This window comes from Bufo bufo, chromosome 2 (genome assembly GCF_905171765.1).
Source record: "Bufo bufo chromosome 2, aBufBuf1.1, whole genome shotgun sequence".
NCBI classification, from domain to species: domain Eukaryota; kingdom Metazoa; phylum Chordata; class Amphibia; order Anura; family Bufonidae; genus Bufo; species Bufo bufo.
Window position 1 is genome coordinate 130,877,658 of NC_053390.1, and position 26,201 is coordinate 130,903,858.

A 26,201-nucleotide genomic window follows, 5' to 3' on the forward strand; every position below is an offset into this window, starting at 1 on the left:
GAAGCATTGGGACCCTAGCAGCTACCAAAACCATCCAAATTATAATCCAGCATTTTTCTGGCTGATTACAGTCTCTGTCTCTAGTGCTTCGCTGTGCCAGTCTGACGCTGTCCAAAACATGAATTTTGTGAGAGTTATCATGAAGGTCTATGCAATTACAGTCACCATCTCATTGTTGGAAGCGCTCTTTGTAAATTCAGTTACTTTGAGTCTACTGGAACATGTTATGTTATAGGCATACCATATCATCACTTAATAGGAATTGGATCATTTACACTTATTTGATCAAAACCTACGCTTCAAAAACAAGGCATATTTATGTTATAGCCCTCATGAATATGTTATATGGCCAATTACTTCCAATAAAAACATCTAATTAAGTTCCAACTAATTTTCAAATTGAAAGAGAACATTTTCTGCTCCTGTAATTACTAAGCAGTGCTCAGTCATTGCAAAAAGGATCCATTGAGACTTGATTTCGTAGCTGCTAATGATAATTCATTTGGATTGTCTTTAATTGCATAGCATATGAGGAGGAATTCAATGTGTTTATTTAAATGAAAATAAAGGTGTAGTGCTACTTACTCTGTATCCTGCCGAGATGACAGACTCATTATACCAAATATCACTTCATACTCTGTTTCATAGTGGTTTCCACTTTTACATAATTTCAAGAAAAAATTATATTTGCCAGTTACAGGATACTGAACCCAAACGCATCCTTTATACACTGCTCAAAAAAATAAAGGGAACACAAAAATAACACATCCTAGATCTGAATTAATTAAATATTCTTCTGAAATACTTTGTTCTTTACATAGAAAACGAGAGAAAGGAAGCTCAGAGTACCAAAAATAATAATAGCAAAATTGATATTTTATTGAATCAAGAACATGATAAAAAAACACACATATACAATTGATGCCAAAGACAGGGAAGGGGGAGCAGGGAAGGAGAGAACAAGCGCCACCCTGGATGACCACACAGGTCACAAAATACATAAATACATAAATAATAATATTAGGATCATGAAAATGCATAAGGTACAGTGACCGGCTCATGAAGCGTATACAGAAAATATATACCCCCTGACGAAGGCACGCCGAAACGCGCGTTGGGGTAGCGCCATCCTGGTTCTTTGTGTCCACACTAGGTCCATTTTGAGGTAAGTGTTTGATCATTGTTTCCCTCCCACGGCTTATGTGCCGCCGATGCTGAGACCTCTCACTTGGCGCTATCATTATCCTGCTGGCTTCATACTATTCTTATACTTTACTCTGGTCAGCACAACATGCACTATTGCCGTGGTTGGCTTCCTCATTGATCTTTACCTTACCTCATATCATCATTTATATATTTTCTGTATACGGTTCATGAGCCGGTCACTGTACCTTATGCATTTTCATGATCCTAATATTATTATTTATGTATTTATGTATTTTGTGACCTGTGTGGTCATCCAGGGTGGCGCTTGTTCTCTCCTTCCCTGCTCCCCCTTCCCTGTCTTTGGCATCAATTGTATATGTGTGTTTTTTTATCATGTTCTTGATTCAATAAAATATCAATTTTGCTATTATTATTTTTGGTACTCTGAGCTTCCTTTCTCTCGTTTTCTACCATTGCACTCGGAGCTTGTACCGAGTTATCTCCTTTTCGGATGTCCCAGTACATCTATACTGAGTAGGCACTGTCCCTCACTTGTGTCTGGTACATCCGGGGTCTTTCTCCCCTTTTCTTTGTTATTTACATAGTTGAATGTGCTGACAAAATCACACAAAAATAAAAAAATGGAAATCAAATTTTTCAACCCATGGAGGTCTGGATTTGGAGTCACACTCAAAATTAAAGTGGAAAAACACACTACAGGCTGATCCAACTTTGATGTAATGTCCTTAAAACAAGTCAAAATGAGGCTCAGTAGTGTGTGTGGCCTCCACGTGCCTGTATGACCTCCCTACAACGCCTGTGCATGCTCCTGATGAGGTGGCGGACAGTCTCCTCCCAGACCTGGACTAAAGCATCTGCCAACTCCTGGACAGTCTGTGGTGCAACGTGACCTTGGTGGATAGAGCGAGGCATGATGTCCCAGATGTGCTCAATTGGATTCAGGTCTGGGGAATGGGCGGGCCAGTCCATAGCATCAATGCCTTCGTCTTGCAGGAACTGCTGACACACTCCAGCCACATGAGGTCTAGCATTGTCTTGCATTAGGAGGAACCCAGGGCCAACCGCACCAGCATATGGTCTCACAAGGGGTCTGAGGATCTCATCTTGGTACCTAATGGCAGTCAGGCTACCTCTGGCGAGCACATGGAGGGCTGTGCGGCCCTCCAAAGAAAGGCCACCCCACACCATTACTGACTCAATGCCAAACCGGTCATGCTGGAGGATCTTGCAGGCAGCAGAACGTTCTCCACGGCGTCTCCAGACTCTGTCACGTCTGTCACATGTGCTCAGTGTGAACCTGCTTTCATCTGTGAAGAGCACAGAGCGCCAGTGGCGAATTTGCCAATCTTAATGTTCTCTGGCAAATGCCAAATGTCCTGCACGGTGTTGGGCTGTAAGCCCAACCTCCACCTGTGGACGTCGGGCCCTCATATCACCCTCATGGAGTCTGTTTCTGACCGTTTGAGCAGACACATGCACATTTGTGGCCTGCTGGAGGTCATTTTGCAGGGCTCTGGCAGTGCTCCTCCTGTTCCTCCTTGCACAAAGGCGGAGGTAGCGGTCCTTCTGCTGGGTTGTTGCCCTCCTACGGCCTTCTCCACGTCTCCTGATGTACTGGCCTGTTTCCTGGTAGCGCCTCCATGCTCTGGACACTACGCTGACAGACACAGCAAACCTTCTTGCCACAGCTCGCATTGATGTGCCATCCTGGATAAGCTGCACTACCTGAGCCACTTGTGTGGGTTGTAGACTCTGTCTCATGCTACCACTAGAGTGAAAGCACCGCCAGCATTCAAAAGTGACCATAACATCAGCCAGGAAGCATAGGAACTGAGAAGTGGTCTGTGGTCACCACCTGCAGAACCACTCCTTTATTGGGGGTGTCTTGATAATTGCCTATAATTTCCACCTGTTGTCTATCCCATTTGCACAACAGCATGTGAAATTGATTGTCACTCAGTGTTGCTTCTTAAGTGGACAGTTTGATTTCACAGAAGTGTGATTGACTTGGAGTTACATTGTGTTGTTTAAGTGTTCCCTTTATTTTTTTGAGCAGTGTACTTATGTACATCAGAGAGGAATTTATGTGCTGACTACATACTGATCCGTCCAGAGTCTATAATGAAATATAAACACTACATACAAAGGGGTGCATTTATTAATCTATTTAGGTTGCAAATTTTGTTGCCCGTCACTCACTTCACGTTGTTTTTGCTGCAAGGAATTTTCCAGGTCATTACCCCCAGGATAGTCTATAATCCACTGTGTCTACAGAGCAGCAACCAGCAGTTGAAGGCAAGGTTGATCTGACCACAGGTCAAATTTAGAGATGTCATTTTAAGGTCTTGGGCCCAATGCAAAATCTGGTACTGAGTTCTCCACCTACCATATGCTAATTATAAAATCAGTGTCCTCTTATGTGTCAGGACAGATATTGGGATCCCTCAAGCATCCAGGTTTGACTGCTACCTCTGATCAGATGGCAGTGATGCCAAAGAACAGTGGAAAGGCAATGTTGCAAATGTAGGCAAATGATTAAGATCATAAGTCAGCTATCTGAAATGTCACAACCAAGGAGAAGAACTGAAAACATAAGCCAACAAAGGGCAAGGAACCAGGATCATCCAAGAATACAATATATCAAGAATATAGGTAGGTCTTAGGCTAACCATAAACATGTCCAAAGATATCAAATATCTCTTCTGATCTGATCTCCACATGAATGCCTACTTACCTGTACATGTATGTGTTGTGAATGGTGAAGGGGAGAAAGCTGCTACCAGACTCCTCTGGCAGCCGCTTATCTCCCGAAGAATACAATGGATCAATCAGTTGAAACCCAATGGCTCGATCTTTATCTCCCTCTGGGATGACAGGGGGAGTCTAGAGAATCCCATATACATTAGGTGGTCAGTGGGACCTGCCGACATTTATCTAATTGTATGGCCCTCTTTAGTTTGGAAGTGGATAGCCTCCTTAACCCATTAAGGGCACAAACATGTTGACTTTAAGAGTACAACAAATGTGTTCAATCTGACTACAGGATGAGTTGTATTGTGAGAAATCAGAAAAAAAAACTTTATAGACATCTATATTAAAATGTAGTCTCAGAATGAAAGTATACATTTATTTGGGCTCTATATTACCGGTCTATATAGCACAGTTGAGTTTTGCTTTCTTTAAATACAAAGACAACTTCTATTGTACAGGTTCTTTATGGTTTGGTTAGGATTTTTGGAGTATTATACAATATATAGTATTTGTACCTAAACAAAATAATAGTGCTGCATAAAAATGGGAGTGCTCAAATGTAATATGCATCAGCAAAGCAGTGCCTAAAGAATAATCTTTAGAAGTGATTAAAAAAATAACTTTTAATAGTGAATAATTGTATAAAACAGCCAATAAGAAGATCCAATATTGATGGCCGCAAACTCAAAGCATTTTGCAAAGGGAAGTCAAATCTTTTCCCAGGAACCCAGATGGGTAGTACAGTATAACATCTAATATATATGCAAAAAATGTTACCTTGCAGATCAGCTTAAAAAAACAAATATGTGTATCTCCTTCCAGAATGAAGCGATAGAAACATTTGCAATCTAAAATCCTTTTATGTGAGACGCATATTCCTGAGCTAGAGCGTGAAGTGAAGGGATTATTAAGTCTAACATCTAACTGAAAATGACATTAGACTATTATGGACTACTAATTGTCAACTAAATATCATATAAAGTGTTAGAAATTATTTTGCGTGACACTAAGGAAAACATCTTACGAAGCCTCTGGTAATGAGTGCTGTACTTTGTCACTGATGTGAATAATTTGATATTCTGGTGCAGTAAACAGCATTAAAGGTTACTAAATCTTCCAAGGAAAAGAATTTCACAAGGTGGCCATTTCAAGATATTCGGTTATAACTGATAAGGAGCATGAGTCAGTAGATATAGGATACTCTTTAATGTAGCTACAGAAATATGGTTTATAAAAATATATCCAGTAACAATAGTTTACCTGGAAACTACGGTATTAGCAAATGTCTCAAGTAGAGATGAGCGAATTTCATATTTAGAAATTCGCTCACACTCTGCTTGTTGGTTAAAGGAAAATTGCGTTATGGATTCCGTTACCATGGACCATAACGCAATTCTATAACGGAATGCATAACAGAATGCCTTTAGATGCATTCCGTTTTTCATTCCAACATAATAGAAGTCTATGGATCCGTCCCGTTTCCGTTATGCAGGGGAGTCCTCCAATCAAGCAGCATGAAAGAAAAAGTTAGACCTTCATAGGGTTCGTGCAAAAGGATGGAAAATTATGCATGCTAGACACAATATTTCTGGATACCTTCCAGATCACATTATTTAATAGCCATACACAGAAAAATATTGAATTTGCTAAGTATACCATTGTGTAATACTTATCGGTAAATGACACACTCACATGAGATTTCTGTTACAGCAATATAAAGACTGAAAAGTGACAGTCCCAAACGCTCAGCTTTATTCTGTACCATGTCAAGTAAATCCTCTTAACACAGATATAAGTTCAAAAGGCCTCTTAGCGATTTAATGGCAATTTAACAACATCCGTTTTCTTCCCCTTCTGAATTCAGTATATTAAGCATGAATAAATAGACATTCTTTGATGTTTTAACACAATAAATGATCATATGTTACACTCGTGAAGTGTTTTCTTTAGAGAAATGCAAGCAATCAATAGCAATACAGCACAGTGCTAATGACAATCCCAATAGAAATACAAAAAAAAAACTAAAAGTACAAGCTCACACGGTTTTACTTCACAGCTCAGTTTTTAATTTTATTTTGTTTTTACACTTTTCAAGAGACTTTGTCAGCTTTAAGAGAGAACAGCTTATCCACAAACACCAGTAAAGTGTTAAGCAGACAAACCAGAATCTATTTAAATGTCTTATACAGTATAAATTACAAATGTTGTCTGAAAAATAGACTCTTGACATGAAAACCAAATCTACATTAGCCAACATTTTGCTAAGATAATGCTATGGAGAAAGCTTTAAAACATGAAAAGTGCATTAATGACTTTACAAACTTGACAAACATGCCTAAAAACGTGAATGCAAAGCTTAGAGATAATTGCCCAATGTGCACTTATCATTAGGCCCCATGCACATGGACGTATGTGTTTTGTGGTCAGCCATTTTTTTTCTACCTCTTGTAGAAATGTCCTACTGTTCTCCGCAAAACAGATAAGAATAGGACCTGTTCTATTTTTTTTGCAGGGCCGCAGAACGGACCTAAGGATACGGACAGCACATGGCATTTTTTGTGGTCCCATTGAAATAAATGGGTCCAATGGGTCCGCATTCATTTCGTGAAAAATGCAAATCAGTTGCGGAGCGAAAATACGATCTTGTGCATGTTGCCTTATGCACACAATTTATAATAGAGAGTCTACAACAATTTTTTATTCTACATCTAAAAAAAATTTTCAAAATATTCAAAACAAATGCCAAAGAATATGGATTAAAGGATATCATTCTTCAGATATGGACCTCAGAGTGTAAATGCAAGTTTCTGGTTTAAAATGTAGAAAAATCAAGTATTATATGCCGTTTACTAGCTTCATGATGCACACTCCATTGATTTCAATATGGTGCAGAGTATTAAGTGCCTTAAAGTGCTGCAACCTTTTACGTTCTTTCTGGTGTCAGATGAAAGAGAGAAAAGAGAAATAAGTAAACACAGAGTTCTGGCACACAAGAATACCAGAAGATCTGCCTGTGGGCCCAGGCTCTACAGCCTAATTATGAAACCAGTAGACTGGAACCTACTGGTAGATCTTTGGAAGGTCCAGCGTAAATAAAAATGCCTTATATGAGTTTTCCCATCAATAAATATCATATTCATTGTACAGCTCATAAAGATGAACGCTGTTTATCATTTACTTGCTATTAACAATCCAGCTAATGGGCTGAGTGCTGGTGCTCAGTCACTTTCCCCACAACCATGTTTCTTCATTTTGACACAGTGATGTACCTTTCCGCTTTGTGTGTCAGGAAGACCATCGTCTGTGGAGCAGCATGGAAAGTAAGCGATTCAAATGTCAACTACCAGAGATTAAAGGGGTTCTCAGGAATTAAGAAAATGAAAATACTTAAATATTACTTTTTTATAAATATATTCTCAAATACCTTTCATTAGTTATAATTAGAGATGAGCAAATCGAAGCTGACGAAGTGCACGGAAGGAGAATTTCCTCGCGCTTCGTGGTAACGAAATGCATTTTTTCCTAAAATGTCTGCTGCACGTGTGAGGACATGGAGAAAGGAACTCTGGAAAGGCGGGATCACCCATAAAGCCATGCTTACAGCCAATCAGAAGCCAGCCAGCCCTGTGATGTCACAGCCCTATAAATAGCGGCAGCCATCTTAGATTCTGCCATTTACCAGTGTACTTAGTGCAGGGAGAGACGTCTGCAGGCGCAAGGGACAGTGATAGGAAAGACTTGATTGTGGTGAAAAAACAATTTATGAGTGCAGCGAAAGGATAGGGAGGAATCGTTCCACAGCATTTGTGTAGAACAAGGTTCAGTAGGCGAGGTTGACTGGGTAATAGGAACAATGCTATTACACCTTGGTGCACTGACTGGGGATCCAAATTGCCATTATACAGTTCTGTCATTCCAGGAAATAGTTCTTGTTATTGGGGTGCAAGTGCTGTTTGAAAAAGCCATTAAAGACTTGATTGTGGTGAAAAAACTATTTATAAGTGCAGGGAACGGATAAGGAGGAATCATTCCACAGCATTTATGTAGAACAGGGATCAGTAGGGGAGGTTACTAACTGGGTAATAGGAACAATCCTATTACACCTTGCTGCACAGACTGGGGATCCAAATTGACATTATACAGCTCTGTCATTCCAGCAAACCGTTATTGTTATTAGGGTGCAAGTGCTGTTTGATACAGCCATTAACAGGGTTTATTACAAGGAAATATTTCTACAGTGCGTCTTATTTTCCCTTGTGCGGTGCAGTTATATATAAGCAGTTTTTGCTGTGTATTAGTGGCGAAATAAAAATATATTCGCCGTCCAGCGTAGCACTTATCTGTTGAAAAGCCTGTTGTGTTGTGTAAAAGTAGAAAAAAAAATTGGGCCTAATTGCCGTTCAGCTGTGCAGTGATATATTCTACAGCACTGTTTGCCGTGTATTAGTGGAGAAATAGAAATATATTCGCTGTTCATCATTGCACTTATCTGTTGAAAAGCCTTTTATGTTGTGCAAAAGTAGAAAAGTAGAAAAGAATTCGGGCCCAATTGCACTTGTGAGGTGCAGTGATATATTCTAAAGCCATGTTTGCCGTGTATTAGTGGCGAAATAAAAATATATTTGCCGTCCAGCGTTGCATTATCTGTTGTGTTGTGTAAAAGTAGAAAAAAATTAGGGCCTAATTGCCATTCAGTGGTGTAGTGATATATTCTAAAGCCCTGTTTGCCGTTGTGACGAATACCACACCTCGTACCTGCTTGACGTCGCCTACGTCGAGCTCACAAGATGCGGTATGGTCACGGGTTACCAAAAATGTGACGTTACGCTCTCCAGAGGAGCAGGTAAGGTCAGCTTGGTACAGTTTACACAGACACCTCCTGTCCACGCGGGCACAGAGAGGCAACAAGCTGAGAGAGCCTTTTCACTGCTGCAGTGAAAACATTGCTGTTTCAGCCCGGGTATCTGCCACCAGCTTCTTTTTTTATATAAGCGCAGTCCACTAACGGGATTATATAGGGTGAGAAACCAACCCACGGTAGCTTATAACTAGGCCAAAACACGGACGTGGGGATTCGTGATCGAGATACAAGATAGCACAAGATTAAATTATATATTTAATCACTGTAAGGACACACTAGATATAACACAATATACACAGAGAATATATACAGTGGTCTGAGATTACAGATATAGGTTATATGGGTACAACAGGGTTAAGCAGAGCAAAAGTCAGTTACCGGGTAAGATGAAAGTTCCTTTCGGTTGTGGTGTGTTCTTTGCTGTAGTCACATGAAGGGCAGTGATCTCAGCTAATTCCTGGGTCCCCTAAACACATTACACGATGTGACCTTTCTTCAGAGAAAGACCCGCCCGCTTGCTGGCACAAGCCTTTTAACCTGTAGCCGGCCCCTCCCCTCCCGGCCTTTGGGAGGGGTCCACCCCCCCCTCTGCTGGACTGGCTGCAAATGACCCACAAAACCCTTTAGGGTTTATAGCTCCATTCCAGAAGGTCACAGGGAGATGTTTCTGGGACCAACGGATCCGCCTGGGTTCCGGCTACAACTAGAGTCCAAACATGGTGCTATATATATTCTCTGTCCAGCATTGCACTTATCTGTTGAAAAGCCTGTTGTGTTGTGTAAAAGTAGAAAAAAATTAGGGCCTAATTGCCGTTCAGCGGTGTAGTGATATATTCTAAAGTCCTGTTTGATGTGTATTAGTGGCGAAATAAAAATATATTCGCCTTTCAGGGTTGCACTTATCTGTTGAAAATCTTGTTGTGTTGTGTAAAATTAGAAAAAAAATTAGGGACTAATTGCCATTCAGTGATGCAGTGATATATTCTACAGCCCTGTTTGCCGTGTATTAGTGTCGAAATAACAATATATTCGCCGTTCATCGTTGCACTTATCTGTTGAAAAGACTTTTGTGTTGTGTAAAAGTAGAAAACAATTAGGGCCTAATTGCCGATCAGCGGTGCAGTAATATACTCTAAAGCCCCGTTTGCCGTGTATTAGTGACAAAAAATATATATATTCGCCGTTCAGCGTTGCACATATCTGTTGAAAAGCCTATTGTGTTGTGTAAAAGTTGAAAATAATTAGGGCCTAATTGACGTTCAGCGGTTTAGTGATATACTCCAAAGACCTGTTTGACGTGTATTAGTGGCGAAATACAAAATATTTGATCTAACATTAAATTATTTGATCTAGTAGTACAGTATGTCTGACAGAGAAGTACCAGGCCCTGCACAAGGGAGTGGCAGAGGCCTAAATGTTTCTGGCGCAGGCAGAGGTTGCAGCAGAGTAAGGGGGCATGGCAGCAGGAGTTGCAGCGAGAGGCCTGAGCTCCCGGTGTCATCTAGCGGTTGTGTTTTGACCAGCAACCCAGCACTTCTTGAATGGATGACTTGGTCATCCACTTTGTCCCAAGTGACATCAGACACCCCCAGCTAAGAGTTGGTGGGTTTCTCTGACACGACGCTTAGTTGGCATGGCCTGGGAGCAGGCCCTGTGTCCTCACCTGTCCTGAACCTTCCTCTGTCATTTTCAGTTCCCTCACCGCGAGAAGTACTGTATTATATGCCGTAGGCTCGGCTCCACTTTTCAGCGAGGAAGAGCTACTAGAGGAGAGTCAGCAGCTATTGCCCAGCCAAGATCTGGAGGAGACATCCGCCGCTTCCTCCTCTAGGTGGGCAAGTACTGATGAGGATAGTGGAATGGGAGCTGGTGTTGCTAGCGGTCGGGCTCCTGACCCAGAGACAGTTGAGGAGGACATCAGTGACGTGCAGACAGTACTCGATGATGATGATGATGTAGCTGATCGCACTTGGGAGGAGAGTGATGAAGGGGCTTCATCATCATCGGGAGAAGAGGGTGGCAGCATTCCCATAAGCCAGAAGGTCGTTAGCGTGGGCGGGAGTCAGCAGCGTGGCAGCAGTGGGAGAGCCAAACATGCCGGGGTTAGACCAGCCGGGGAGCCTACCTGCCCGGGAAGTAGCGATGCAGTGGTTCAAAGAGGCAGCGGCGGTAGCAGTCAGTCAGTGCGTAGTGTTGGGGGTCAAATCACCTACTCGGCGGTCTGGCAGTTTTTTGTTAAGCCACCGGAGGAGGTGAAAGTGGCCATATGTAGAATCTGTGGGCAGAGCGTGAAGCGTGGCCAGGGAGCTAATGTTGGCAATACGGCCCTGCGTTGACATATGCATCGTCGCCATAAAGTGGCCTGGAAAAACCGTGGCTCCGATGTGGTGGTCCAGCCTGCCGCAGCAACTGCTGCATCACCCTCCCCACTTTATAATAGGGTCACTATTTTGCCTTTCGGCCTGGCTGACAACATCATTTATTTAACCCTTCTTCTAATCTGTCAGAAGAAAGGAAAAATTAGACACACAACGGATCCTCTCTGTGTAGCAGCTGTAAGGCCTGTATGGTACCATTAGAACTGGCTTATAATTTGGTAGCCAAAAGCCAGAGTGGCTACCAGTGATGGCCAGTAGAGATGTCGCGAACATAAAATTTTCCGTTCGCGAATGGCGAACGCGAATTTCTGCAAATGTTCGCGAACGGGTGAACCGGGCGAACCGCCATAGACTTCAATAGGCAGGCGAATTTTATAACCTACAGGCACTCTTTCTGGCCATAATAGTGATGGAAAAGTTGTTTCAAGGGGACTAACACCTGGACTGTGGCATGCCGGAGGGGGATCCATGGCAAAACTCCCATGATAAATTACGTAGTTGACGCAGAGTCGGGTTTTAATCCATAAAGGGCATAAATCACCTAACATTCCTAAATTGTTTGGAATAACGTGCTTTAAAACATCCAGTGTGTGTATACAATCAGGTATTATGTTGTATCGATCAGGTAGTGTAAGGGTTACACCCGCTTCACACTGACAGACCAAACTCTGACAGACCAAACTCCCCGTTTAACGCACCGCAAACAACCGCAAACAGTCCATTTGCACAACCGCAAACTCCCCATTTGCACAAGGTTGGATACCAAGCTAGCCATGTCCCGTTCCTTGTCCTCACTGACGTCATTGAAGGTCTCTTCCTCCACCCAGCCACGTACAACACCAAAGGTCCCCGAAAGGTAACAACAAGCCCCCAGGGACGCCTGCTGTGGTTGGTCTTCCACCTCCTCAAAGCCACCTTCCTCCTCTTCTTCAGACTCCTCTCTCTGCATTGCCGCAGGTCCAGCAATCGACGACGACAAGGCTGCTTCTAGTGGTGATGGTGACCACAACTCTTCCTCTTCATGCTCATCTGCGGCCTGATCCAGCACTCTTCGCAGGGCACGCTCCAGAAAAAACGCATATGGGATGAGGTTGATGATGTTGCCTTGGGTTTGACTGACCAGGTTTGTCTGCAAAAGGACGCATGAGCCTACAGCCATTGTGCATGAGTGTTCAGTAACGCAGCCAAAAAATACCTAGCTCCGCAGAGGCTGTCCTCTTTTTTTTTTATTAAAAAAATCTGTTCTTATGAGTTTAATCTCTGTTTTGTCCCCTATCAGGGGCCGGTGTATGGAATAGATTTTAGGAACCGGGAGATGAAAAAAGATGGTTGGTCGGTCCTCTTACTTCCAATTTGGGGCACTGCGCGTGCGCCGTGCAATGTACTGTGCCACCCTATATGAGTGGTGTTTTAAGTAGTACTATTCTTATCAGTTTAATCCCTGTTACGTCCCCTATCAAGGGAACGTGTATCAAATAGGTTTTAGACAACCGCAAAGAGTTGTCAATAGTTGACACACTCATGACATAAATTTTATTCCTCTATGCGTCAATCTTGGTGTAGTGATGACTGTGCTCGTGCGCACGTTTGGGAGATTGCAGGCGATGGCGGTTTTTCAAAGCCTATGGTCGTGCTGAAGTAGTTCAGTGACAGTTAAGTGACCCAGAAAACAATGATTCTGCAGTGTGGGCCCATTGTTGGCCTAGTAGGCTTTAATGATCACCTTAGATGATCACAAAGAAAATTAATGATTTTTCTATGAAAAATTATCCAGCCGATCGCTTTTGGTCTGTTCACAATGAAGACACGACCTAATCATCTGGGGTGTGCCAACATTGCCAACACACTCATAGAGGTGATCGCTTTATTGTGATACGCAAGCCCCTTCACCACAACAAGGTAACGATCACGAAGGGGAATTGACACATGTATGTGCCTTTTTTTTGTTTTCTTTTTGCAGCCACAGTGCAGCACCAGAGGCCAGAAAAATTAGGCATGTACACATGCCTGAAAAATTAGGTATTGTTGCAGCGGCCGGAAAAATTTATGTTTTCCAGGCAAAAAGTGCACTAAAACATTGCGGCTTGAACCCTAGTTGGTGGCGGAGAAGTCACGCAAGTCATCCGGCATGCAGGGATTAAATACAGCAGCGTGTGGACCATTTTTATCCCAAGGCATCTCATCAGGCCTTTTTTAGTCAAATGCATCCCCCACTGTCAGTCCCTTTGGGATCCATGCCTCATTCATCTTAATAAAGGTGAGGTAATCTAGACTTTTTTGACCTAGGCGACTTCTCTTCTCAGTGACAATACCTCCTGCTGCGCTGAAGGTCCTTTCTGACAGGACACTTGAAGCGGGGCAGGCCAGAAGTTCCATCGCAAATTGGGATAGCTCAGGCCACAGGTCAAGCCTGCACACCCAGTAGTCAAGGGGTTCATCGCTCCTCAGAGTGTCGATATCTGCAGTTAAGGCGAGGTAGTCTGCTACCTGTCGGTCGAGTCGTTCTCTGAGGGTGGACCCCGAAGGGCTGTGGCGATGCGTAGGACTTAAAAAGCTCTGCATGTCCTCCATCAACAACACGTCTGTAAAGCGTCCTGTCCTTGCCGGCGTGGTCATGGTAGGAGGAGGATTACTTTCACCTCTTCCCCTGTTAGATTCCTGCTGTCCTGTGACATCACCCTTATACGCTGTGTAAAGCATACTTTTTAACTTGTTTTGGAACTGCTGCATCCTATCCGACTTCCGGTAATTCGGTAACATTTCAGCCACTTTCTGCTTATACCAGGGGTCTAGTAGCGTGGACACCCAGTACAGGTCGTTCTCCTTCAGCCTTTTTATACGAGGGTCCCTCAACAGGCATGACAGCATGAAAGACCCCATTTGCACAAGGTTGCATGCCGAGCAACTCATGTCCCGTTCCTCGTCCTCACTGATCTCATTGAAGGTCTGTTCTTCCCCCCAGCCACGTACAACACCACGGGTACCAGATAGGTGACAACGAGTACCCTGGGATGCCTGCTGAGGTTGGTCTTCCTCCTCCTCAAAGCCACATTCCTCCTCTGACTCCTCTTCCTCAGACTCCTCTTCCAGCGTTGCCGCAGGTCCAGCAAGCGATGATGATAAGGCTGTTTCTGGTGGTGATGGTGACCACAACTCTTCCTCTTCCTCTTCACGCTCATCTACGGCCTGATCCAGCACTCTATACCTGCCCTGACCGTGCTTTTCAGACCAGGTATCAGTGATCAGATGGACCCTTGCCCCAACACTGTGTGCCAGACATGCTATGACTTCCTTTTACACAATAGAGTACAGGTTGGGGATTGCCTTTTGTGAAAAAAAAATTGGCTTCTTACGCTCAAACATTTCCTTGACAGACACCTGACTGTGGGCAGATGAGCAGAAACTGCTGAAGGTAAGAGGCGGAGTGGCGGGTGGTTGAGAGGGGGCAAGGAGGACAGCAGTGGTTGACGTGGCTGAAGATGCTGCGCCAGGAGGAGGATGGTGGCTTTGAGTTTGTGTGCTGCTTGTACTCATCATGTGTTGATCCCATAGGCGATTGTGATGTGAGATCATGTGCCTTCGCAAAGCAGTTGTACCTAGGAGGGTGTTGGACTTCCCACGACTCAGTTTCTTTTGGCACAGGTTGCAAATGGCATCGCTGTTATGAGAGGCAGACACACAAAAAAAATACCACACTGCTGAGCTTTGCAATGATGGCATTCTGGTGGTGGCAACAGCATGCGTTGATTGGCGTGCTGTCTGGCTGACCCCGGGTGTCGATACATGCTGTCTGACTGTGCCACTAGCTCCTTGCGACAACCTCCCCCTGCTTCCAACTCATCTCCTCCTCCTCCTCTCTGTCTCCCCATCTGAACTTTCCCCCTGTTCTTCTTCTCTTCGAGCGGGCACCCACGTGACATCCACGCACACATCGTCATCATCAACCGCTTCACTTGTATCTGACAACTCAGCAAAGGAAGCAGCAGCGGGTACAACATCATCATCATCACACCGTACGTCCATGTGTGTAATGCTGCCTGACTGAGAATATCCCTGTTATCTACATCCTCTGGCAATAATGGTTGCGCATCACTAATTTCTTCCAACTAATGTGTAAATAACTCCTCTGACAGATCAAGTGAAGCGGCTGTGGTGCTAGTGTTGGTGGTGGCGGCGGGCGGGCGAGTGGTAACTTGAGAGGTGCCCGAAGATGAGCTGGAGGAGGATGGTGCGTCAAGGTTCCGAGCGGAAGCTGTAGAAGATTGGGTGTCCTTTGTAAGCCAGTCAACTCTGTCCTCATAATTTTTCTAATTCAGGGTACGTGGCCTCTGAACACTGGGCATTATTCTAGGGCCAAAGGAAATCACAGCACCACGACCACGATGGCCCCTGCGGGGTAGCCTGCCTCTGCCTGTCATTTTTTTTTAGATTAGTGGTACTATGCGTGCAAGGTACTGTGCCACCCTATATGAGTGGTGGGCAGTGGGCACAGTACAGTCTGTGGGCCTGACACACACTGGCAGGCAACTGCAATTATATTACAGAGAAAAAAATAAATGACTTTTTTATCTGCAAGGTGCTGTGCCACCCTATATGAGTGGTGGGCAGTGGGCACAGTACAGTCTGTGGGCCTGACACACACTGGCAGGCAACTGCAATTATATTAAAGGGTAAAAATTAAATGACTTTTTTTATCTGCAAGGTGCTGTGCCACCCTATACGAGTGGTGGGCAGTGGGCACAGTACAGTCTGTGGGCCTGACACTCACTGGCAGGCAACTGCAATTATATTACAGAGGAAAAATTAAATGACTTTTTTTATCTGCAAGGTGCTGTGCCAGCCTATATGAGTCATGGGCAGTGGGCACAGTACAGTCTGTGGGCCTGACACTCACTGGCAGGCAACTGCAATTATATTAAAGGGTAAAAATTAAATGACTTCTTTATCTGCAAGGTACTGTGCCACCTGATATGAGTGGTGTGCCTGTGGCCTCTCACACACGGGCAGGCAACTGCAATATATATATAGAAAAAATATATATAAAAGCAGACTGATGTACCAGCCCTAAAAAGGGTGTTTTGGGGTGCTGTCAGGACGCTGTCCTTACAGCAGATGAGTCTTTGAGGACTGGAGTGGACACAGAACACTGGCCTAGCTAACGATTTCCCTATTAATTCAGCAGCAGCAGCACTCTCCCTGCTCTAACTAACACTGCAGCTTCAGATCGAATCTAAGATGGATGCTGTCCTTGTTTTTTGATAGGAGGTGGGAGGGTCTGCGAGGGAGGGTATGCTGATTGGCTGGAATGTGTCTGCTGACTGTGAGGTACAGGGTCAAAGTTTGCTCAATGATGACGTATAGGGGGCAGACCGAACATCGCATATGTTCGCCCGCCGCGGTGAACGCGAACAAGCGATGTTCACCGGGAACTGTTCGCCGGCGAATAGTTCGGGACATCTCTAATGGCCAGTTCGCAGTGTTCTCCAGCGAACACATGCGGGCTGCCATCTTGACTCACAAGTCCGGCGATGCACAGGTAAGCTGCTACCTGTGCCGCGAGCCGGTCTGAAACAAATGTGGTCACCGGGGGCAGGCAGTTCCGAGAACAGCCCGATGAAGGCCCGCGGCGGCTGTTCTCGGAACTGCCTTTTCCCGGTGACCGCATTTGATTTCAGACCGGCTCGCGGCACAGGCACAGGTAGGGGCTTACCTGTGCATCGCCGGACTTGTGAGTCAAGATGGCAGCCTGCATGTGTTTGCTGGCGAACACTGCGAACTGGCAATCACTGGTGGCTACAAAACACAGAAGACATGCAAATATTCTCTGTTTTGGATCCAGAAATACTGGCATTAGAAATACTGATGGATTACTGACAAAATGCTGACCGAGTGAAGGCGGATGCTCCACAGACAGGATCCGTTTTTTTGTGGGTTATTGTTCTGACGGATCAGAGGAAGGGCAAAATAATCTGTGACATCAACACAAACCTACTGCTGATACCCTCTCCATTTTGTCGAGGGGTCTACTTGTATAAGCGTTTAATAGAACAGGTTTTGTAGACACGACGATGTAAAAGAGGTGCGCTTCTTCTTGGCGCTAACATCGACCATTGATACTTGAGTTATTTGGTCAGTTTTGGCCCTGTGACTGCCCAAATAAGTGAAGTGTGCTGTGATTCTAAGAGTGACACCTGCCATCTGCATGTCATACGGACTCACAGTATTATTTCACTACTAAAGCAGACTCCCTATGCGTGTTACTGCAAGGCAAAGTGTTTTACACCACTATAAAGGCTCTGTGCAGCCAGAAATTAGTCATTTTTTAACGTAATTCACCGCAAATAAATTTGGATCAAACCAAATTTTTCCTAAAAATTTGTCGAACCGGAGAATCAAATTTTTAAAAAATTCGCTTATCTCTAGTTATAATGGCTCATTTTGTCTGGGGAGCAATCATCAGGGGAAACAAAATGGCCGCTGTCCAATTAGTTCACACAAAACCTGTCCTGATCACACATGAGGACAAGTTAATTTACAACACTGAGGTAAAGAGCTGCCTCTTCCTCCTCCTCCTCCTCTCTACTTGTCAGGGATTATGATCCTGAATACAGATGATAAGAACTTTAGCTGAATCTCTGGAGAATTTAGTTCATGAGGAGACATTAAGTACACAGAGGATGGACAGGGCAGACTGTGGTAATGTGGGGCTGACATAATGGAGACTGTAAACAAGTGCTGCTGCCCAATAGCCACACTCACCCTCCTCTCGTGTCTCCTCATCTTCTCTATTCCCACAGAGATTCACCTGTATTCAGGATCATGATTCCTGACGAGCAGAGCAGAGAGGAGGAGGATGCAGCACTATGGCTCATTGTGGTGATGTAACTTGTCCTCCTGTGTGATTAGGACAGGTTGTGAGTGTACTGATAGGACGGAGGCCATTTTATTTCTACTAATGATTGCTCCCTAGACAAAGCAAGCCATTATAAGTAATGAAAGGAATTTGTGAATATATTTGGGAATATATTTATTATAAAATAGTATTTAAGTATTTTCATTTTTTTAATTCCTGGAGAACCTCTTTAATGGAGACTGGAAGCAAAAAAAGAAAATTATGGCCTTTTAGGACTTTTGGTATGCGTTTTCGTTTTTCACTCCCTTTGTTCCTGGAGCACAAACTTTTTTATTTTTCCATTCACATAGCCGTATAAGGGCTTGTTTTTTGTGGGTCAAGTTGCAATTTTTAATGGTACCATTTAATATTGCATACAAAGTAGTGGGAAGCTGGAAAAAAATAGCAAATGGGCTGGCATTAGAAAAAATGCAATTCCGCCAAAGTTTTAGGGGTTTTGTTTTCACGGCGTTCCCTATGCAGTAAAACTAACCTGTTTCCTTCATTCTCCAGGTCAGTACCATTACAGCAATACCACATTTGTATAGTTTTTCTTGCCTTTTAATACTGAAAAAAATGTAAAAAAAAAAAATTTTTTAAAGTTTTTTTTGCTTTTCATCACCATTTTCTGACCACTTTACCTTTTATGTAGTTATGTGTATGGAGCTGTGTGACGACTCATTTTTTTGCAGGGCGATCTTTCCTTTTTTTATATCATTTTGGGGTGTGTATGACTTTTTCATCATTTTTTTAACAGGAGAACATAGAATACAAAGAGATGCTGATAGTAAGACATGCAATCGTTTCATGAAAGAAAATTAACTCATTTAGAACTTGGTGGCAGCAACGCATCTCAAAAAAGTTGGGACAGGACATGTGTACCATTGTGTAGCATCCCCTTTTCTTTTAACAAGTCTGTAAATGTCTGGGAAGTGAGGAGACCAAAAGTTTCTTTCCAGATCTGTAAGCTGCCATACCTTTGGTACTTTTATCACCATTTCCACTCCCTAGAACATTGATGGATATGCAAATTGAGTTTTCAATCTTCCAAAGAGCCCAAGCGCTCCCAAATCTGCCCCCTCCAGCTGCAAAGTAACTGATCCTCTTGTCCTCTGTCTGTGACTTCAGCGAGCCTCTGCATTCAAATCTCACACAGGGGCAGAAAGGCAATCTGCCTGCACAATACAGTACATAATGTGGGCACAGGCCTCACAGCATACAAGGCACGTGAAGTCACAGGCAGAGGTGAAAAGGATCACTGACATCACGGCAGAGGGGACAGCCTTGGAAGCACAAGGGCGGAGGAACTGGAGATTGGTGATAGTTTCCCTTTAATTAAAACATGGAGTAAGTTGCACCATGTATTGAGAGGCACATTCTCATGCTCATAATATGTATGTGCACGCTCAATGTAGGCATAGATCTCATTTCCTGTCTTTAGGACAGCCTAAAGAAGCCCCACTTTCATTAAAAAGCATTATTTGGGTACAGTGTGGAGATTTATCATAGACCAGTGCTTTGTACGCTGGTCTTGATATTCCCTGCACTTCCGGAGGATGTGCCTAATTTATGATGAAGTGCAGCCCTCTTTATAAATTAGGGGCATCCTCTGTCAGTCCATGTGACTAAACAGAAATCTATGGCAGATTGGAGCTGCCGTTGACTTCTGTCTTTATCGAGGCCAGAAAACAGGTGTAAATTAAGATAAATGAGCCGGGCTCGCTGGCTCTGCCCTCTCCTCGCCACGGCCCTTTTATCGGAAGTGGCTAGGGCGGATCATAAACACCACTTGCAACAAAATTTTGTTGCAAGTGGTGTTTAAAAAGTTAGAAACATGGGTCAGTACTGGGCCCTATTGTCTTCAATATATTTCATAATGATCTTGTAGAAGGCTTGCACAGTAAAATATCAATTTTTGCAGATGACACTAAACTGTTTAAATTAATTAACACGGAAGAGGACAGTATACTGCTACAGATGGATCTGGATAGATTGGAGGCTTGGACAGCGAAGTGGCAGATGAGGTTTAACACTGACAAATGTAAGGTTATGCACATGGGAAGGAATAATGGAGGTCAGCAGTACATAATCACACAGATATTTAGACAGTACTCCTTAAGTGATGATAATTAATGGTTTTATTTCACTTCATATTATTTCAGCCGGAGTAAGTGGTATATCAGCGCCGGCTGTAAGCACACTGTGGTCTTCAGAGTGCCTGATGAAAGGCGATTGTTAGCCCGAAACGTTGCAACTGATATACCCAACGTTGCAACTGATATACCACTTACTCCGGCTGAAATAATATGAAGTGAAATAAAACCATTAATTATCATCACTTAAGGAGTGCTGTTATTTGTGTGATACCTACAGTTCTTGAGGTGGAGCTACAGAACACAACCCGGACGTGCACCACCCTTGTTTTTTATTGAAAAGAGTGCTTTGGCCTATTTACTTAAAAAGCAGTACATAATCAATGGTAAAACACTGGGTAACATTGACATAGAAAAAGACCTAGGAATTTTAGTGGACAACAAACTGTAGAAACCAGTATCAGGCAGCTGCTGCCAAGGCCAATAAGATAATGGGTTGCATCAGAAGGGGCATAGATGCACGTGATAAGAACATAGTCCTACCACTTTACAAATCACTAGTCAGACCACACATGGAGTACGGTGTACAGTTCTGGGCTCCTGTGAACAAGGCAGACATAGTAGAGCTGGAGAGGATACAAAGGAGGGCAACTAAAGTCATAACTGGAATGGGTGGACTACAGTACCCTGAAAGATTATCAACATTAGGGTTATTCACTTTAGAAAAAAGACAACTAGGGAGAGATCTTATAACTATGTATAAATATATCAGGGGTCAGTACAGAGATTTATCCCATCAGCTATTTATCCCCAGGATTGTGACTGTGACGAGGGGACATCCTCTGCACCTCGAGGAAAGAAGGTTTGTACACAAACATAGAAGAGGATTCTTTATGGTAAGAGCAGTGAGACTATGGAACTCTCTGCCTGAGGAGGTGGTGATGGTGAATTCACTAAAAGAGTTCAAGAGGGGTCTGGGTGTATTTCTGAAGTATAATAAGATTACAGGCTATAGTTATTAGATTTATAGAGAAGGGTTGTGATCTAGGGAGTTATTCTGATTGCCTGAATGGAGTCGGAAAGGAATTTTATTTTTTCCCCAAAATGACAAAACTGGCTTCTACCCCACAGCGGTTTTTTTGCCTTCCTCTGGATCAACTTGCAGGATAACAGGCTGAACTGGTATAACAAAAAGCTCTGCAACTTCCGACAAATATTTTAATTCTTCACTAATTGCAACATCTTTCTGTGCTGTCAGTGGATAATAACATTCTTTCTTACATCCAGACTAAGGACTCTCTTAGGCTAATTAACGGGAACATATTTTTTAAGAACTTTGTTCCCAAAAATTGACCTCTGTAAAGATGGCACCAATAATCAGACAAACGTAGAAAACGCTTGTTTGTCTGTTAATTCGTATTGTTGATGTGGCTGTTGTAGGACCCAAAATCATTGTCAGAAGCAGGGGATGTGCTGTCCACAATATGCAACGAGTATTTGAGACAAACAGTTGTAATTGTTTGATTGGGGGATTGTTTGTCCCCCTTTCACTTTGCATTGTGCAGTGTGAAAGATACGTGTGATCACACATTTACTGCCCAGCATTGGCCTGTGTAAGAAGGCTCTAAAAAGCCTGCACTGCAGACGGATACTGATAGCAAACAATGCACCAACCTGCTGTATCAGGTTGATTTGTCATGCTGCCGATATATTTAACTCACAGGGGATAGCCTCGACTGGATACAGTTAATCTACTTCTTAGCAAAGAGCAGCACTAGGTAGAATATTCAATATCTGACCCAGTTGTTTTTTTTTTACAAACTGTGTTTCTCATCTTAAAAAAAACAATGAAACCTACTTATTTACACCACAGGAAATCATAATCTTAGCACCATTGATTTTTCTAGGGTAAAAAAATATCTACATTCAAGGACAAGAAAAATTACAAACCAAAAGGAGAGATGAATTCTTGGTAAAAGAAACTATAATTGAATCTCAAGAGAATATGATATCAAGGTCAATGAAATGTCATAGCAACTGTGGGAAGTCAGTACACTGTGTGTTACCTGCAAATTTAGAACTTCCCAATTGAACGGTTGATACAGTACTTGGCGGGTTAACCCCTTAAAGAGGACCTTTCACAGTTTTTTTTTATTGTAGATAAATAGCTTTACTTGCAGCTGCTGCTGCCACCATAAATGTTTTTTTTTTAAAATATCGCTCCTGTGCCCCGCTGTGCCCCCCTGTATTTTTCGCGCTCAGTATGCTAATATTGAGCATCGGTAAAGGGAGAAGGAGACAGCAGGGTTTTTCAATGTGCGTCTCCTTCTCCCTGGCTGTGCCGCGATACAATCACAGCGGAGAGCGTCACAGCCAGGGAGAAGGAGACGCCCATTGAGAAACCCTGGCATCTCCTCCTCCCTGTAGCGATGCTCAGTGTTAGCATACTGGGCACAGCGGGGGGCAGGAGAGATATTTAAAAAAAACATTCAGGGTGGCAGCATCAGCGGAGGATACCCCACAAGTAAAAGTATTTATCTACAATAAAAAAAATATGTGAAAAACTGGTCAATTTGGCATTATAAGGGTTTTCTTGTTTTAAAAATGGGCCAAAACATGTTGAGAACTGAACAAAGAATCACTGCTCCCCTTCACCAATCTCCCGCCACTGCTGTTCCCATGCTGCTCCTTATTCTTCTGTACAGCTGTAGACGCTTGGAAAGGCCACTCATGCAAACACTGGTTAGGGTGCGTTCACTGTTTGCTTTCCGTTACACTGATCCATTAGAAGAACAGAAAAACGGATTATTTTGAGCATCAGTTGTTATCAGTTTGTGCCACCTCCGTCAGAGATCAGTTATTTTTCACCATAGAAAATATACCTTTTCTCCCAGCTATGGAAATTATAAACATCACTAATGGGCCAGAATATTTGTAGGTAGTATGTCTGGCATAATAAGGTTATATGGCTATGGGCACTAGGGATAACTTTATGGAGCAGTGTGGATATAAGCCTTATTATTGGTATTATGAGGCACTAATGCAATGGGTGATTGCTGGTATCATGGGATTCTACAGCTGTAGCTAGCGATGGTCTTGCGGTTCGCGGTGAACTTTGCTTGTTCGATCTTCGCCGAACATGCAAACATATGGCGATATTCGCACCCGCCATTTTCTTTTACATTGTGAGAACTTTGACCCATGACACATCCATCAGGTGGTACAGGACAGCCAACTGAGACGTTTCAGCACATGTACACACCCCCTACCTTATAAATAAACCTGATCTGGCCTCCATTTTACATTCAGTCTTTTGCCAGTGTAGGCAGAGGTTGCTGTGTGGAGCAGGGACAGGCTGTTTGGTACACCAAACGCTAGCTAATAGGGGCACAAAAGTCCTTTTAAGGACTGTTATAGGTGTGCTATCGATAGGTGTGACATACTAAGGGTTGTAATATACTTACAATATTCTTTCCAACATAGAAAGTATATTATATTGCAATTGTATTGTGCAGCAGTTGTGTGCGGTTCTGCTGTGATACTGCAGCTACACAGAGTGACAAACGCTATTGGAACAAATCATTTATACTGGTGTGATATACCAGTTGAACCCCAAAAAAACTGATTGAGGCAGAGCGGTTATATACCAATAATATACTTTCTATACAGTGCATTTAGGTAGTGCAGCGTTACCGCAACTGCACAAAGTGACAAACACTATTGGAACCAATCACTTCTACTGGTGTGATTTACCAGTTGCCCCCAAAACAATTGATTGAAGCAGGGGTGTTATATACCAATTATATACTTTCTATATCGTGCATTTAGGTAGTGCAGCATTTGTTTGCAGTTTTGCTGCGTTACCGCAACTACACAGAGTGACAAACGCTATTGGAACCCATAATTTCAACTGGTGTGATTTACCAGTTGCCCCCCCAAAAAACTGATTGAAGTAGGGGTGTTATATACTAATAATATACTTTCTATATAGTGCATTTAGGTAGTGCAGCATTAGCTTGAGGTTTTGCTGCGTTACCGCAACTACAGTCGTGGCCAAAAGTTTTGAGAATGACACAAATATTAGTTTTCACAAAGTTTGCTGCTAAACTGCTTTTAGATCTTTGTTTCAGTTGTTTCTGTGATGTAGTGAAATATAATTACACGCACTTCATACGTTTCAAAGGCTTTTATCGACAATTACATGACATTTATGCAAAGAGTCAGTATTTGCAGTGTTGGCCCTTCTTTTCAGGACCTCTGCAATTCGACTGGGCATGCTCTCAATCAACTTCTGGGCCAATTCCTGACTGATAGCAACCCATTCTTTCATAATCACTTCTTGGAGTTTGTCAGAATTAGTGGGTTTTTGTTTGTCCACCCGCCTCTTGAGGATTGACCACAAGTTCTCAATGGGATTAGGATCTGGGGAGTTTCCAGGCCATGGACCCAAAATGTCAACGTTTTGGTCCCCGAGCCACTTAGTTATCACTTTTGCCTTATGGCACGGTGCTCCATCGTGCTGGAAAATGCATTGTTCTTCACCAAACTGTTGTTGGATTGTTGGAAGAAGTTGCTGTTGGAGGGTGTTTTGGTACCATTCTTTATTCATGGCTGTGTTTTTGGGCAAAATTGTGAGTGAGCCCACTCCCTTGGATGAGAAGCAACCCCACACATGAATGGTCTCAGGATGCTTTACTGTTGGCATGACACAGGACTGATGGTAACGCTCACCTTTTCTTCTCTGGACAAGCCTTTTTTTGCAGATGCCCCAAACAATCGGAAAGAGGCTTCATCGGAGAATATGACTTTGCCCCAGTCCTCAGCAGTCCATTCACCAAACTTTCTGCAGAAGATCAATCTGTCCCTGATGTTTTTTTTGGAGAGAAGTGGCACTCCGATCCCGCAGCTGAATCCTCTTTAGGAGACGATCCTGGCGCTTGCTGGACTTTCCTGGACGCCCTGAAGCCTTCTTAACAAGAATTGAACCTCTTTTCTTGAAGTTCTTGATGATCCTATAAATTGTTGATTGAGGTGCAATCTTAGTAGCCACAATATCCTTGCCTGTGAAGCCATTTTTATGCAACGCAATGATGGCTGCACGCGTTTCTTTGCAGGTCACCATGGTTAACAATGGAAGAACAATGATTTCAAGCATCACCCTCCTTTTAACATGTCAAGTCTGCCATTTTAACCCAATTAGCCTGACATAATGATCTCCAGCCTTGTGCTCGTCAACATTCTCACCTGAGTTAACAAGGCGATTACTGAAATGATCTCAGCAGGTCCTTTAATGACAGCAATGAAATGCAGTGGAAAGTTTTTTTTGGGATTAAGTTAATTTTCATGGCAAAGAAGGACTATGCAATTCATCCGATCACTCTTCATAACATTCTGGAGTATATGCAAATTGCTATTAGAAAAACTTAAGCAGCAACTTTTCCAATTTCCAATATTTATGTAATTCTCAAAACTTTTGGCCACGACTGTACATAGAGTGACAAGTGTTAAGGCTGGCCGCAGGCTAGTCTGGATTTGTGGGAGGGGCCGGTACCTGTCTTAAGCAGTCCGGCTCTCCCAGGCAGCACGTCGGCATTCGGACGTCTGCTACTTCTGGGTGTGACGTCATCAGCAAGCGTCCTGCACGAGTCGAATCTCAGAGAAGCCGGGTGTACCTTTCCCTTCAGTCTGCAAGCTGTTCAGATCGTTTTCCAAGATAACTGGTTTGTTTGGGGAGTGTGGCAACGTGGGGGAGGGTAGGAGGGTGTGTAGAGAGGGGGAAGTGTGCCGGAGGATCGCTTCTCCTCACTGCGTTCAGGCACATGCAATTCAAGTTTTGGCACCAGGGGGCAGCATTGTCACATAGTTGGAGCTCATTGCCTGTCTCAGCATAACCTGTATCTAAGTTCATACAGGGGCTGCGAGTCATCTGGGCTCAGCAGGTTAAACTCTGGCAGCTGGGTCCTGGTGCCATTACTGGGTTGATTACTTACAAGGTTGCTGCTTGTGCACATGTTTGACACTCATCACATACACTACATACATACCTTAGACACATAGTT